The following is a 13,136-nucleotide window of genomic DNA, read 5'->3' as shown; positions in this document are numbered from 1 at the left end:
CAAGAGCCAGAGTCGGACCGGAAGGCGTGCTGGTTGCCCAGGAAACCGAACGCCGCCGCGCGACTTGGAGCAGCAACTGAAGCCTGGCAACAGCCGCTCAAAAGCCTGTGCTGCTAAGCTTAAGGGAACCCCGAGGGGAGGTCGTCCTCACAGGCCGGCAGGCATCCCTGCCCTCTGTCCACTCCTGAGCTCTCCCGGTCTGTTATTCAGCTTTCAGGCTACGGACACTTGCTGAAGCTCCCGGAGCCCTGTCAATCCTCACCATACTCTGCTGTCACCTTAGCCAGGTGTCTGGAGAGCTCGCCCAAGGTCAGTCAGCAATCACTGGCCCTGTCAACAGCCAAATAGCTCAAGGCACACGTGTGGGTTCAAAACTGCGGCTTCAAACGTCCATCAGCCCAAATTCCCGCCTGGAGACTGCATGATTGTCGAGTAAAGTCATGTGATCGGAGAGCGGTTGTACCGTTATCGGGCGGCAGCTTTGTTCCATTTGCTTCACTCAAGCCAACAGTGTGATGTGTTTGTCATCTGTCTAAAATCTGTCCTATCCACCGGAAAACCTCTTCGTTCTCTACATCATTGATTACTTATACCGAGAAAACATCGTTTCATAAGATTGTTGGTCAAGAACCAAACCGGAAGGTTTTTTTGTTTTTGTTACAAAAAAAAATCACAACACAGCAAAACCCTTATTCCTGTAGATTACCCACTTGCTGACTTCTATTTGCTGACTCCTAACTACAGAACAAATCATTATAATGTCTAATGACACCAAAAACCAGGAAATTTTGTAATCTGTGATGTCATTGCATCCAATAGATGTTTACATACCAGATTATGCTGGCCATGCAGGCCATTGAGGAAATCAGGAGAAGAAAAATTACAACCAACTGTTACTGATCCTACACAGGATAAAAGAATTTTTAGGGGAAAACAGACAAATTCTAACTTACTCATAAAACCTAACTTGAAAATTATGATTCATACTGTCAGATTTAGTATTGAAAGTTCTCAGTCTTTTATAGATAAACATAAAACTTAAAATTCAGGTTTTCAAAAATCTCTAATTCAGAGTCAGTTGTCTTTTTAAATCCAAAGACAGGAGCTCCCCCTCACACTCAATTGCCTCCCCATCCACTCCACAGCTGGGAATTTCCACCATCTTTTGTCTATGCATGTCACAGCTGTGGACCTCCCAGATCATTCCTGGACATCCGTCAGGCACTCTAGCCAGTGACTTTGGTCTAAGATTCAGTGTTCACGCCACACAACTTTGTTTCCACAGGCTTAACACCAACTCTCAAAACATCATCTCTGGTGTAGTCGGAAGTTTTCTCCAGTCCTGAGTTCCTCTACTTGGCCCCAAGGTCCCTCAGCCACTTATAAAATAATCACTCAGAGGCTTAATTTTATTTACAAACTGTATGGCCTATGGCAGGCCTCTTGCTAGCTAGCTCTTATATCTTAAATTAACCCATTTCTATTAATATATGTTTTGCCACATGTTCCACTGGTCTGCTGGCATGTTGCTTCTTGGGCAGCAGGCTGGCATTTCTCTTGACTTCACCTTCCTATCCTGTCTCTCTCCTTGGATTTCCTGCCTGCCCCTAAGCTGCCTTGTCATAGGCCAAAGCAGCTCATTTATTAACCAACGGGGACAACATATATTCACAGTGTACAGAAAGACATCGCCAGCACTCTGGAAATGGCTTTACTCAGAAATCTTGAAATCCAGCATTCCCATTTCTGCCACAATTTCCCATCCCTTTAACTCCCTCTTCATCATTTCCATTATACCTGCTCTTTAATATTGGGATCATTCTTTGGTGACTCCATTTCCCCCATCTCCTCTCCCAGTCTGTCAGCTCTGTCTGTCTGTCTGTCTCTGTTCCCTCCCTCACTAAAGTCAATGTGGACTTTGGGGCCCCTCCTCGAACTGTCTCAGTGGTAATCTTACCCAGTGGTGGTTTTATCTCACAATTAAGTAACTAGCTCCATAACCTTCTGTTTAAAAATGAGTAAATTTGCCCTCTGACAATTCACACATGTGTATAGTGCAGTATAGTGAATTGTTATGTTTACTCTCATGCCCCCCCATGTTCCTCCTGTCTTTGGCACACACACCCCTGGGTCCCTTTCCCCACATTTGTGTCCTTTAGTTTGGTATTGTAACCCACTGTCTTTAATTGGACTCTCTGTGGCCACAGGTTTGGAACTATCATTTGGAGCATGGTGGGCTCAGAGTTGGGTATTAATTGTCTGTTTTCTTCTCTCAAGTGACACATTTACACACACACACACACACACACACACACACACACACACACACACCTTTATTTCTCATGTCTTGGGGAAAAATATCCACATACCATTTAAAGCTATTGGTTCATTTCTTTCCAGTTTACAAAAGGGAAAAAAATACCAAACACCTTTTTCTTGAAAAATATCTAATCCATAATTTTATCTTCCCATTCTCCTCTGCCTATCGGCTTCCAGTGTGAGACTGTTAGCCTCTTCATTTTATGTACCTCACTTTTCCAGCTTCATCCATTTTGCATTCATTTCTTCCCAGTTTACCTCAGAAATGTCTCTTGTCAGTTCCCAGAAAACAGTGATGAGCCTGATTTTGCAGTGGCTTATAAAGGCAAACCTATAAGGCTATCATATTTCCCACCAGCTTCAATCAGGGGCAAGCACAGATCCTGACATACTTCCTTCCTACGTACCTCCTGACTACATCCAATCAGAGGCAAGCATACATCCTGATGTACCTCCTGCCTACATCCAAAGAGGCAAGCATACATCCTGACATATTCCTGCCTGTGTACCTCCCACCTACATGTGCTGTGGGATAATGCTCTTATACACTGGTTTAACATAACACTGACTGGCCAGTAGCCAGGCAGGAAGTATAGGCAGGGCAAGCAGACAAGGAGAATGCTGGGAAGAGGAAGGGCAGAGTCAGGAGTCAGCAGCCAGACACAGAGGGAGCCAGATGACAAGGCAGAACTGAGAAAAGGTACCAAGCCACATGGCTAAACATAGATAAGAATTATGGGTTAATTTAAGTGTAAGAGCTAGTCAGTAACAAGCCTGAGCTAATGGCCGAGCAGTTATAATTAATATAAGCCTCTGAGTGATTATTTTATAAGTGGCTGCAGGACCATGAGTGAGAGAGATTTGTCTGCATGGGGCTGGGTGGGACTTTTGACTACACACATGTGATCAAGTACATCCAGTGAAATTGGTTCAAACAAATATGTTTAAAGGAGCAAAAATATGGCTTGTTATCTTCCATAAACAATAGCCCCCAGCATTTCATAAACTATCTGTCCTTAGGCAAGGAGCTTACAGGGTAGAAGCATTTTGTTTTATAGATCTCTTAGGTACAGTAGTTAAAACATAACTTTGGTGCTCACATTTCCCACTTGAGTTGCAACCTGAGTCAAATCATTGACTCTGTTATGGGTACCCATTCATACTGATATTGAATAGCCATCAGTTTAATGTCACCCAGACAGGAATTATCATCTAGTTAAGTCCTTAATGATGCTGAAGAGCCAACAGTAATTAGCAGAAACACAAAGGTCAATGGCCCTTCGATGGCTGACATCAGAGTCACTATCTAGGAGGAGTCTGGAAATGAGAATAGGGACCAGTTATTTATTTCATCTTTGGTCCCCTTTTTTGCAATGTTTCTTTGAGTACTGCCAAATTATCTCTAGTTATTCCCAAGTGGTTTGTATAGAAACAATTTTCTCTTAAAGTCATATAATGCCTTCTTGTTCTACATAGAGGAAACTGAATGCCCTATCATATTGTAGAACTACTTCAGCTAATGAATCTATTAAATTATATATATATATACATATATATATATACATATATATATGTATATATATATATAATATATGCTTATTTTGTTCTAAAAGGTACCTTTCCTGGTACACCAATAGGCAGTATAAGTAACCACTTTATCCCCTATGACATTTCCTTTGGACTTAGTAGTCCAGCCTCTTGAAAATAAGGGGTGACATACTCTTTCCTGTAACATTTCTGGCTGAAACCAGGACGTTGTCATCAGGGTCCAGGAAGGAATGTTAGTCAAAGGCTTGGAGGGAACTCAGGCAATGAGGCATTCATCAGAAACATCTGCTTAGCTGACCTAGCTGAAGAGACAGGGAGCAGTCACATTGGCTGGACTGGTTCACATCAGCTTTCAGCAAATCCAGGGCTCAGCAGTTTGCAGTCTGCAGGTGATTCCTGGATGGCATCTATCAGCCAAGTGGAAATCTACTGACAGAGACTAGGGATGGAAGTTAAAGTTTAGGAACTGAAAGGAAACTCTTACATTTGGAACTTCCAGGCCCATAGTCCTGGTAGTTGGGAGAGGGGAGGAGTCTCAAGACTGGAGAGAAGAAGATCCCATCCTCAGGAATAGACAGGTGGGGAAACTTAGACTGTACTTTTCTGGAGTCCATTTGACCTGTGAGAGGTGGACCTTACTTTATCTAAGCAAGGTGGGGCAATCTACTCTCCAGTGTCCTGCTTGTCCACAGTTTGGGCTGGGTTCTGGCAGTAAGTGAGGCATTGGGGCAGTTTCCCCTGCCCCCAGTGGTTAGCATTACCACTGTTATTTACCATGCTTGAGAACAGAGCACAAGAACCCATTTTAAGAGTTTTATTGGTAGAGTGGGGAAAGGGAAAAGGGAGGTGCACAGGCCTGTCTGGAAGAAACGTGGCAGAGAGAGGGCATGGGGGGGGCACATCCGCCTCTAAAGGTAGCTAAGCACATGCATATAGGGGCTTAAGTAGACACACCATGAATGTGCATGCATGTAGATTACATGGCCATGCTATTGTGCATGTGGCTGCTCATGTGCATAGATTACTTAGGACGTAAGGCCCTGGGGTGAGTAAGCATTTTGCCTAAATGCTGATGGCATGCGCAGAAGTAACTAGGAGGATGCTGAAAATAACCACCATAGTCCAGATGGAGTTGTTGTTATGCCCCATCATCATCTTTGGAGACCTTGTAGTCACTGTTAAGAGCTAGGGTCTGTAACACAAATTCTAAATGGTCTTTTAATTAAAAAAAAAAAAATCTGAGGCCTGATATTGGGGTAAATGCTGAAAGGTCAGAGAGACAAAGGAACAAGCCACTGCCACGTCCTGCCTCTAGGACTCCTCAGCCTGAAAAAGCTTCAGTTCCCGTCTCCTCATGCCTTTTATACCTTTCTCTACCCAGTCATCACTTCCTTCTTAGTGCTGGGATTAAAGGCATGTGTGCTTCCGAAGCAAAGGCATGAGATCTCAAGTGCTGGGATTAAAGGCATGTGACTCCCGAGTACTGGGATTAAAGGTGTGTTCCACCACTGCCTGGCTCTGTTTTTCTCCTAGACTGAGTCAATCTCATGTAATCTGGGGTGGCTTTGAACTCATAGAGATTCAGACGGATCTCTGCCTCTCGAGTGCTATGATTAAAGGTGTGTGCCATCACTGCCTGGCCTCTATGTTTAATCTAGTGGCTTGTTCTATTCTCTGATCTTCAGGCAAATTTTATTAGGGTACAATATATCACCACAGGGGTCTCTGTCATAGTAAGCTTTTTCCATTAAATATTTTAAATGCCATATTCAGCAGATCTCTGACAATGTTGAGGACCATTATCTATTACGTATATCTGAGCTAAACAAACTTAGTTTGTTTTTAGTTACTTGCTTTGGCTTAACCTTGCAAACATATAAAAGAGGCTAAATAAAGCTTTTCCTGTAAATATATTAGTATTTAGCATGACTACAAGTATAGGTCTGAACATATTAAAGAATTTGGTCCTTTATGAGGTGACTATTAACTTAATTATCTTTAACAGTTTATAAGTGAATAGCTTTTATAAGATTAGGATTTTACAGCTTTATCTCTGTTAAGTTTGAGCCTTAAAAAACCAACCATTTCTGAGTTGAAGCTCTTTTAGTATTAGAATAAAACTTTAAATCATGACTACAGTCCATAGGGAGACTGGCAACTTTATGTTCCTGATCCTTTCATAGTGTATTACAGAATATCAGTTTCTTGTATGACTCAGTTTATCAAAGTAGCTAAAGCTTAAAAAGTAATGACAAGGAAGTTAGACATTCAGTCTTAAATCAGTCTCTGTTGGCTTGAATAGACCTTATGTAAGTAGAGACTCTTTGCCAGACTGCTTAGGCCACTGTCCTGCTGCATCATAAGATAGGAATATCCCAGCCGGGCGGTGGTGGCACACACCTTTAATCTCAGCACTCGGGAGGCAGAGGCAGGCGGATCTCTATGAGTTCGAGGCCAGCCTGGGCTACCGAGCAAGTTCCAGGAAAGGCGCAAAGCTACACAGAGAAACCCTGTCTTGAAAAAAAAAAAAAAAAAAAAAAAAAAGATAGGAATATCCCAGTTTCTGGTGTTAAGTGTTTGATGCTCATAGCTGTGGCCCTAATTTTAGCCTTTTATTTATGTATTTATCAAGATTTCATATTAATAAAGGCATTATAATAAAATATCTTATAAATTTAAAATGTCACATAGCCTTGTAAATTTAAATATTTTTAAAAGCTGTTTCTTAAAAATATCCAGTTTTTTTATTTAAATATTTTGTAAAACACCAAAATTTCCCTTTAAAGAAGTTTAAAATCTCTCAAGTGTGTGCTTCAACATCTAAAGTACCTTTCTTACTTCAACAGGGAAGATACAGGGCACAACTACAATCTGCAGAAGGCAAAGCCAAGTTCCAACAGTATAAACAATTCAAGATTCAACATACGGCATTCATTCACAATCCTTTTGAGCTTTCCCAAGAAGCTTTGGTCAACACTCTGGCCCCACCCTCAGCAGCATACACAATCTTGCCATCTAGGTCCTAGCTCACTCCATTTCATTGTGGCTGGTGTTTTCAGTCACCATCACATAGCACCAGCATTTCCAAAACTGCTAGGGTTCCCCATTGCAACTGGGCTCTCTTAGGAACTCTAGCTCTGCCATAAAGTGCCAAGTCTTAGCTTCTCTCCATGATCTTCTCATGCCTTTAAAACCAATACCAACCAGGGTGACTCTTACATTATAAAATTTGGCTTCTAGCAAGGTGTTCTTGTATATGAACGTTTGGAGGTGCAGCTTTAATAGCTTATTAAATGAGCATTAGTGTGTACCTAAGAGATCCATGAAACAAAATGCCTCTAACCAATAAGCCCCTTGCCCTTGCTCAAGGACAGATACTTCCTGAAATGCTGGAGGCTATTGTTTATAGAAGACAACAAGGCACATGTTTTCACTCCCCTAAACAAGTTTGTTTGACCCAACTGCACCAGATGTGCTTGATCACATGTAGGCGGGAGGTACATGGGCAGGAAAGACAGGAAAGACATCAGGACATATGCTTGCCCCTGATTGGACCTGGTGGGAAATACACAGCCTTATGGCTTTACCTTTATAAGCCTCTGCAAAACGTGATTCATTGCCATTTTCTGGGAACCCAGGAATGGACCAGAGTCCATCATCCTGGCCAGTATTTAATTAAAGTTTGCTTCAAATTTGTTTCAAAATTTGTGGTAATGGTCTTATTCTTGACCAGTGGGATTAACATCAGCCCCAAAGTCTCTGCTGAGCCGATTTCTTTCTTACCTGCCCTGTAAGCCATCTCATCTGGCAGTAAACTGAGAATCCAAGGCTGCTTCTGTCACGCCCACTTCTCTGAGGATTTCTCATTATTAGAAAAGAATTTTGTCAGCATCAAATTAGGAAACTAAGCAAACAATGGCAAGGCAATTTCTTTTTGTAAAGAGGGCACCATGGCCCAAAGCAAGCAAGCAAGCAGTACACACAGCCAAGATGGCCTCTGTCCAAAAGCATCCCTTTGAAGAGCTTGGCGGTTTCTCATTGGCTTCACCCTCACAGTCCGCTCCTGATTGGCTAATTTGGAAACAGCTCCAAAGGAACATGGGGAGAGATTGGCTGCTATGACTGAGATCCGGAATGCAGCAAGGGCCTTCGCATAAACAAGAGTTTTGCCAAGACCAGGAGAGTGAAAGATTTGATCTCCTTTGCATGAAAATTCTATAAGGTTGAGGATATTTATGGAATGTTGGTCCTTGGCAGGCTAGCCACATTTGACAGAAAAAAACTGCCTTTCCCCTATGTCCTCCAGCTCCTGATATTCATGGTAATGTAAGCTGTCAATAACCAAATGCCCTTTAATGGCTCACATGAGCCAGCCATCAGAATCTGATTTCTCTCATATTACCTCTAATTATGCAGTCTTTGTCTCGAGGAGGAATGGGTAGTTATACTACTGTTTTTCTGTTTCCACAGCACTCAGACTGATTCTTCCTGTCCCCATGTGTCACAGTCTCATTAGTCAGGCTCTGAGAGGCTCTTATTTCTTGCTTCAAAATATTTCCTAAAGCCGGGTGGTGGTGGCACACGCCTTTAATCCCAGCACTCGGGAGGCAGAGCCAGGCGGATCTCTGTGAGTTCGAGGCCAGCCTGGTCTCCAAAGTGAGTTCCAGGACAGGCTCCAAAGCTACACAAAGAAACCTTGTCTCAAAACACCCCCCCCCCAATCCTAATTCAAGCAGTTCAGTGGTAGACTATTCCCTGGCTATCACAGTTTTCTGGCTGCCAGACAGCAAACAGACTACAGAGAAGCAAAACTCATAAATTATGACTTGTCTCCTTGTGGGGAGGGGAGAAATTCTGGCTGTTAGGGACAGTGCCAACAGGACCTGCTGGTGTTTGTTAGTGGGTGTGAGCAATGCACGGCAGCACAGGTGGTGCTTTTAGCCCACACAATTATAGAGTCACCAGGAACTGAAAGAAACAGTCGTAAGGGCCCAGTGTGGCAGAGATGAAACTGGCGTGCTCTTGTAGTCCTGCTGTTGAGTCGTCCCACTGGGAAACACAAGGCCGAGGGAGTCAAGAAAGAGAGATTTAGTCAGCACAGAAGCTGAGGCCAGGAGAGTGTGGAGGGGTTCAAAACCGAGGTGTCTGGCTGGGCACGGTGGCACATGCTTGTAATCCAAGTCCTCGGGAGGCTGAGACAGGAGATTGAGAGCTAGAGCCCATGAGCGTCACAGGGAGAACCTGTCTCAAAAACAGCAACCCTACCTCAAAGGGATCTGTGTGTCAAAAGTGAGGTCCTGCTGCAATCCCAATCCTCAGAAGATGACTAGGATATAGGAAAGGAGTGGCCCGGAGCCAGGAGAAGCAGGTAGGCTTGGTGTTCTGGAAGCCTGATTCACAGGTGAAGAACTGAACCACAGGGCCATGCTGCTCACTGAAGTAACTGCTGGGGTTGGTGCAGCCAGGGGCAGAGCAAGGGCAGTGCCTCAGCACTTACAACTTTTACACCAGGTCAAGACCTTCCTTCTCCAAGAAATGGCAATATCCAAACATACTAGGAAAACACACAGCATAAAACACTGATTGTTCATCTCAGTTAACTCCCCTGCCCCCAGAAGTCCACAAATACAATCAGAAGGTCTTACAGGAATTTGCTAAAAATTTTATTGCATTTACTGAGAATATCACACTTCTCCACAGTAAAATGACTGTATTCTCCAAATTACAAAATACTCTTCATTAAAAAGGTTTTGGTTATCTATATATTAAATATATAAATCACATTTTTAAAAAAAATCAATTATAAAGTATATTATTTTAAAAGAAACAGAATTTCTCAACACTAGGAAAATACCCTTGCTGGTCAATCCCAGCACGACACTTTCTCACAAGGAAAGCTAGCACCCTCTGTAGAAGAGGGAGAGAGGGAGGGAGAGGGAGGGGAGGGGAGGGGAAGGGTTGACTGAAATGGGAGCAGGGGGAGGGAGAGGAGGAGAGGGAGCAGATAGCCATGCTCACATGGAGCACTAGGTACATTTGGAATATTTGGTTTTGCTAAGAGGGTTTGAACTTCCAAAATATATAAAATAATTAAAATTTTCAGATAAACGTTAAGATAAAATAAGTAGACATGAAGAATGACAGATGCCATGAGATACTTAAAACACACAAGCTTTTTCTCAATACTGCAAAGTTTAATGTGTTATAGCTATAACTTTCAAGTCGAAATAAATTGATGAGAAGCTTATAAAATGCAAGCCATTTAGCGCAGTAGAGTACGTTTATAACTGTCGATTCTTTGACTACCCTAATTAATAGCTACATCAGAAGCTGTTGTTGGAGGAACTTTGTAATATGATCAATAAGGCCCCAGCCTTCCTTGAACACATAACTCATGATGATTAACAGTAAAACCAGCATACTCAGCTAGGAGTGCATGGTCTCTCTAGTTAAAAAGACAACAGTGGCAGTGAGTTAGTTTCCCATTCTTATAAAATAGTTGAGGCAATGTCTGTGAATGAAAGCAGGACTCCAGTAAGCCCTGTGACCTTCAGTTATTGGAATCCCGCTTACAGAAGTTGGTGGACTGAGACCTCCACGCACTTCTTGGTGGCATTTTTAGTGAGTCTGACACTGTCACAAGCATGGTGCTGAGAGCACCCGGCAAGAAGCTGCCACTGTGGATCACGGCATGGTGCTGAGGTTTATGGATACTGGCCCAAGTGCAGCTTTAGTCTGTGTTATAGCTAAAAGACGAACAATGGTCCTTTCTTTCTTTTGTTAAATGATTTATTTATTTTTAGTTTATGTGCATTGGTGTTTTGCCTGCATGTGTGTCTGTGTGAGGGTGTCAGATCCCCTGGAACTGGAGTTACGGACAGTTGTGAGCTGCCAGGCGGGTGCCAGGAATTGAACCCAGGTTCTTTGGAAGAGTAATCAGTGTTTTTAGCTGCTGAGCCATCTCTACAGTCACCAAACAATACTTTCAGTGAGATTTTTTTTCAAATTACAAAACAAACAAACAAAAAAAAAAACTGAGCAAATAACTCATTATCCAGTTTTTAAGACCAATGACGCAAAAAACTGACTTTAGGTTGAAAAACAGCTAAATAGCTCAAATGTTCAAAAATCTTAATCAAATCCAATTACATGCTACTGTATGCGTTTTTTCCTTTTCCTTTTCACTTCTTGATGTGAGTCGGGGGTTTGGGGCATGCTGCGCAAGTAGCCTACCACTGTGTGATATCTCCAGTCCACAAGTAGTTTGAAATAGCTCAATCTGTGCTAGGAACACCGAGGAGGAATTTTTCTTTAAAGTTATTCTCTTGGGAGGCCATGTTCATGACAAAGGCTTAGTTTGGTGATCATTTTCCTGTGAATAAAACTTAAATCATTGTTAACAAAACTCAGATACTTCCTTGTATTTGAACTCAGTAATAGCTTCATAGGCAAAATTTCTTAGATGTATGTACGAAATATGTGTATGGTTTTTGTTGGTTATACACATTTCCCATTGTCTTACATGTACTTAAAAAGAAAACATCTATTTTGGGGCTGGAGAGGTGGCTGAACAGCTAAGATAAGAGCACTCGCTGCTCTTGCAGAGGGCCTGAGTTCTGCTCCCAGCACTCACAGGGTGGCTCACAACCTCCTGTAACTCCAGTTCTGGGAGGATACGATGCCCTGCAAGCACTGCACACACGTGGACCACACAGACAGGCAAAGCACCCACACACAAAAAATAAATCTTTGAAAAAACAACATTTTGGAAGGAATATGAAGTTTAATAGCAACCTTGATCTAATTTTTAGTAGAGGCACCAGTCCTTCTGTGCATTGTGAGGGGTTAAAATGTAACACAATAACAAATCCTAGGTCCTCAGACACTACTGCAGTGCAGACTATATTATGGAAGTCACATTTACCCAGTGCGGAAGATCTTAGGACAGCGTATGTGTTCACACTTACAAAAAAACACTCAACAGGGGACTCGAGAGATAGCTCGGAAGTTGAGTGTTACAGCAGCTAGGTGTGGTGACACACACCTTAAATCCCAGCATGAGGAAGCAGATGCAAACAGACATCTCAAACTAGAGGCCAGCCTGGTCTACACAGTGATTTCTAAGCCAGCCAGGGCTACATAGGGAGACCCTGTCTCTAAGGAGGGGAAAGCATTCACTATTCTACCAGAGGACTAGAGTTCAGATCCCAGCACCCACACTGAGATACTCACAACACCAGGAACTCTAGCTCGAAGGGATATGATGCCCCATTCAGGCCTCTGTGGGTACCTGTACAAACACATACATACATACATAAAATGAATCTTTAAAGGTAATTTAACAAATTGTCTACAGTTACTGATATGCTGAAAAATGTTGCATGCTGTAACCATCGTTCCCAGGCTCCCAGTGGCCTCTCAGCTCTAACGTGGTTTCTCGACATTATTTTGTACTGGGGGATCCTATCATGTACAAACTGCTTCATGACTCTCGTGTCAAGGCATCTTCTTACAGAACTGACTGAAACTGAAAGACACCTATAATTAGATTTGTTTAGAAACATCAGAAATTAGGTTGGGGACTTCCGGGTAACAGCTATGCCACTGTTAGACTTGGTGGAAGTATTTTATAAACCTTCAGTGAGACAAATTCATGTCATGTTCCCTGGGCTACTTGGGAAAGCACCTCTTTCCCATGTGTTAACCCCACGTGCTGAGCTCAACACTCAAGGAGACAGAGGCCCGGAGTTATAGTGCACAGCACTAAACCCAGCAGTAGGGAGTCAGAGGCAGATGATCTCTGTGAGTTCGAGGCTAGCCTGGTCTACAGGACAGCCAGGGCTACATGGAGAAACACTGTCTCCAAAAAAACAAAATAAAAAACAAACAAAAAGAACAACAACAACAAAGCAAACAAGCAATAACAACAGAAACCACTCGAGGAGACAGAGGCAGGAGGATTGTAAGCTCCAGGTCACTCTGATCTATAGTGAGACCCTGGTTCAAAAACAAAACAGCAATCGAGTTTGAAAGGCAAACATTTTTTTAAATCTTTACAGTGTAAACTTTCTATTTTAGAGCTTTAGTTTTCCTGTAAAATTAGAGGCAGAGAGTGACATCTGTGTTAACCCCTATGGTGAGGATCTAGCTTAGTTAGAGTGCCACCCTTATATAAGGCCCTAGAAATGTTCTTTGAAAACCCCAAAACAACAAACCCCACCCGAATGTTTCCTAATGGCAGGTTTAATTATCTTAGCTGTATGTTTTTC

The sequence above is a fragment of the Peromyscus eremicus genome, chromosome 8b, assembly GCF_949786415.1.
Source record: "Peromyscus eremicus chromosome 8b, PerEre_H2_v1, whole genome shotgun sequence".
In the NCBI taxonomy this organism is placed as follows: Eukaryota; Metazoa; Chordata; class Mammalia; order Rodentia; family Cricetidae; genus Peromyscus; species Peromyscus eremicus.
Note: the sequence above shows the minus strand (reverse complement) of the source record.